Here is a 3,494-nt window from a genome sequence, read left to right on the forward strand (position 1 = left end):
AATACAGAGCACCTATCTAAGATAGGCGCTTCTTATTCTTGGTAGGAAGTAAATTAAAAACAAGGAAAACGGAACGGTTAGCTTAGGGTAGGTGCTCTATATTCATATAGATAGAGAACGCCTATCTCAGATAACAGTTCTCTTTCTCTTATTTTTTGTTAACAAAAATTGTTATTATTATTATTATAAAATAATAATTTTATAATAATAATAATTCTGTGATAAATAAAACACCAATATATACTTGAAATATTTTATTTCAATCTTTCCAAAAAAAAACATATAAAATATTTGATTACATTAATTTTGAATTTGATACAATAAATCTATAGTACACCAGAAAATCATCACCATCATCAAAAAAAAAAAAAAAAAAACAAACAAACTTTCGGACTCAATGAGCTTATTACACCTTGTGAACTTCATCCTTCAAGTATCCATATCCTATAGAAAAATATATTAACATAAAAACTTAGAAAAAGATGAGTATTAAAACCAACAAATTAAACCAATTAGTTCATAATTAATCTTGAAGAACACTTCTAAAGTTGTTGCTACAACCAAAGCCCCTTACAATACAAGGTAACATAGCACTTTTAGGTTGAGAATTAGCGTAAAACCAAGCTAAATTATCTTTTTTTTTTCATTTTTAATTAAGGTCCATAAACCCAAAAAAATAAAGGAAAAAAAAACTAAATCTAAGATAAAAACCACCCAGAACAAATCTAAAGATGAAAACCACCCCAAAAAGGTCTGAAGATAAAAACCGCAACAAATTTATTTATTTATTTATTTTTTTTTTAAATGAGGTCCATAGACCCAGCAAAGACCAAATCAAAAGATGAAAATTCTAAAGATAAAAACTACAACAGAGCACAAAAACCTAAGAGATGCACCAAACACCCAAAAATTAAAAGATGAAAACCAGAAATTTTGGATCTAATATGATTGAAAATTAAAACCACATCTAAAATGAAAATCAGAATTTTAGATCTAAATTAATTGAGAATTAGAACGAAATTTTAAAAAGATAACAATAAATTTGAATTAAAAGTGCTGAGGGACAAGGAGATGAACTATTACCATAACAAACTTTGGTGGATGAGGAAGCGGCACCGAGCAAGAATGAAATTGCCTCATCAGCGGCAGTGCGAGTTGCGATACATTGTCGACAAGAGTGGAGAACGAAGGGAGTTAGAAGAGAGAGAGGGAAGAGTAAGGGTTAGAAGATCAGAGGGAGTGAAGGGAGCAAATGAGGAGAAAGAGTGAAGTTGCTTCTCGAGGTGTAACCGGCAACATCTTGGAAGCCCTGGCCTCGGAAACCAACCTTGGAAACCCCGGCCTTGGAAACACGCACCTTAAACCCACCTAAAACGAAACGAAAGACTTCCTAACCAACTAGCCCACCGACATAACCACCACAAAACCCACCTAGCTGCTTCTCGAGGTTGGCGCTCACCACTTCAAACACCCACAGAAAATTAACCAACGGGTGGTTTGGGTCATGGTTGGTGGTTGGCCTTAGAATTTAGAAAATGAAAGGAGAGAAAAAACGTGGACCTTAGAAGATGAAGAGGAGAAATGTGAGGGCATGGGCAGCTATGAATAAGGGAAAAGGAGAAAGAGGATCCCGCACAGTGCTAGGGTTAATTTTTCAGGTTTTCATTTATTTTTTAAAAAATAGATAAATAATATAGAGCGCCTAACAAATATAGGCGTTGTATAGGTAAAGTGACATTTTTATTAAAAAAAATATAAAATCAAACACAACGGTTAACTATGGGAGGCGCTCTATTAGTTTTGACATACAAAACGCTCATCTTACATAGACGTTCTATATAATTCTAGAGATCTCCTATCCAAGTTGACAGTTATGTATTGTATATTGCTTATTCCACATTTTGTGGTAGTGTTTTAAGGCACTTGTAAAGTCCTTTTGAGTATTCTTGATCAATCATTCTCATGAAGCCCTTTTGAGTCTTCCGAGATTCTCATTTCTAGTTTGTTGCTAAGCTCGATAGTCATCGAGTTCATTTTCCTCCCACTTGTCATTTTGGAAATGTGTTACTTTCCAGAAAGACACCAGTTAGAGAAACAAATATTATGTTCTCATTTAGGTTGTGGAGGTAATGCCCGTAGTCTCACTTGGATGCTTACAAAGAGACATGGATATTGTCTTTGGGTAAAAGTTCATTGTGAAACAAACGGTTAGCTCCCACTTAAGCTATCTTAGCCTTTAATGAGCCATTAAATTCCCACTGAACCACCTAGCTCTTGCTAAGCCGGTGAGCTTCTACTGAGTCACTTAGCTCCCACTGAGCTAGTGAGCTCCCACTGAGGCTAAGAGTTTTAGACATATAATGGAAAAGACGTTTAGAAGTTAATTCTAACCATAACTGAATATGGTGTCCTTTCTTAGCTCTGACATTTTGTTTAGTGTAACATTAGTCATTTGTGCAAATCTTTAAGAACTTTATAGGAAGGGATGTGATCCATCATTGTTCGAGTCATTTTTAAATGGCATCGAGGTCTCCCTAAAGACAGACTATGTTCTTTGTGGAGATATTTATGAAAATTTCAATTTCATAACTTTGTGATGGTCACGCTTGGCTCAAGCAAACATCGCTCGATCTAATCTAGACGTTTTGATGTCTTGACAAGTCGATTATATACTTCATTGAACTCTTGAACAATTCAAGGTCAAGTTTGTTCATATTTTATGAATATAACCATAGCTCGATCTAATCCTCTTTAGCTTTCAGAGTCAATTGTCTATACTAAGAACAATAGCTCTTTATTTTGTCGATTTTTAACAAGTAAGACTTGCTTGTCTTAGAGCAATTACGAATCGATCAACTATCAAGAGCCTATATATCCATGAGTACGTTCTTGTTATTGCTAAAGATGTCCGAAACAAAAATCATGTCTGTGATTTGAACTTTGTAAGTTTTCATGTTAGGGAAATGTTTGTTTATAATCAGGCATTCTTGACTCATGGTTTAGACAACCATGCCATTCAAATAAATTTGCAACTATTGCTCTTTACTTTGATTGTGAGTCTTTCCGTGTGTTAACGGATTGTTTGTTGATTATGGAACCCAATAACCATTTATTTGTTCCAGCCTTAGCTTAAAAGGTCTTTAAACAAAGCATACAACCTTACAACTGATGTAGCTCTTCATGCTTCATTATAAGCTTGTAAGTCAATAACTTAGCTTATCTTCTATAGTTTGAGGTCACTTTCAAAGTGTAACACTCAAGCAATATTTGATACTTGTGAAGATAATAACTTGCTAAATTAATTAGAATAACATGAACTCTTTAGCAAAAATGGAATCTTATTCCTTTTCTTTGTTCCTCGTGTCCTACAATTCTTATTATACTTTATCTCATAATCTTTCAGAATCATTTCTTTAAGATTATTTCACTTTTTACTTTGTTAGGCATAATTAAGCATCTAATGCGCCGTATAACAAAGTTCCATCTTTTCCTTT

At 33.9% G+C, this 3,494-nt stretch overlaps 1 long non-coding RNA gene across 1 annotated transcript; it reads right to left on the reverse strand.

The window, feature by feature from the left end:
- Positions 1-241: 241 nt before the first annotated feature.
- On the reverse strand, positions 242-1,658 carry LOC145582055 (uncharacterized). The gene is made up of 2 exons (XR_014099736.1): positions 1,084-1,658; positions 242-444 (listed from the first exon to the last, which is right to left on the reverse strand). It is a non-coding gene; the product is annotated as an uncharacterized LOC145582055 (long non-coding RNA).
- Between the last annotated feature and the right edge of the window lie 1,836 nt (positions 1,659-3,494).

The sequence above is a fragment of the Chenopodium album genome, chromosome 15 (genome assembly GCF_948465745.1).
Source record: "Chenopodium album chromosome 15, dcCheAlbu1.1, whole genome shotgun sequence".
In the NCBI taxonomy this organism is placed as follows: Eukaryota; Viridiplantae; Streptophyta; class Magnoliopsida; order Caryophyllales; family Amaranthaceae; genus Chenopodium; species Chenopodium album.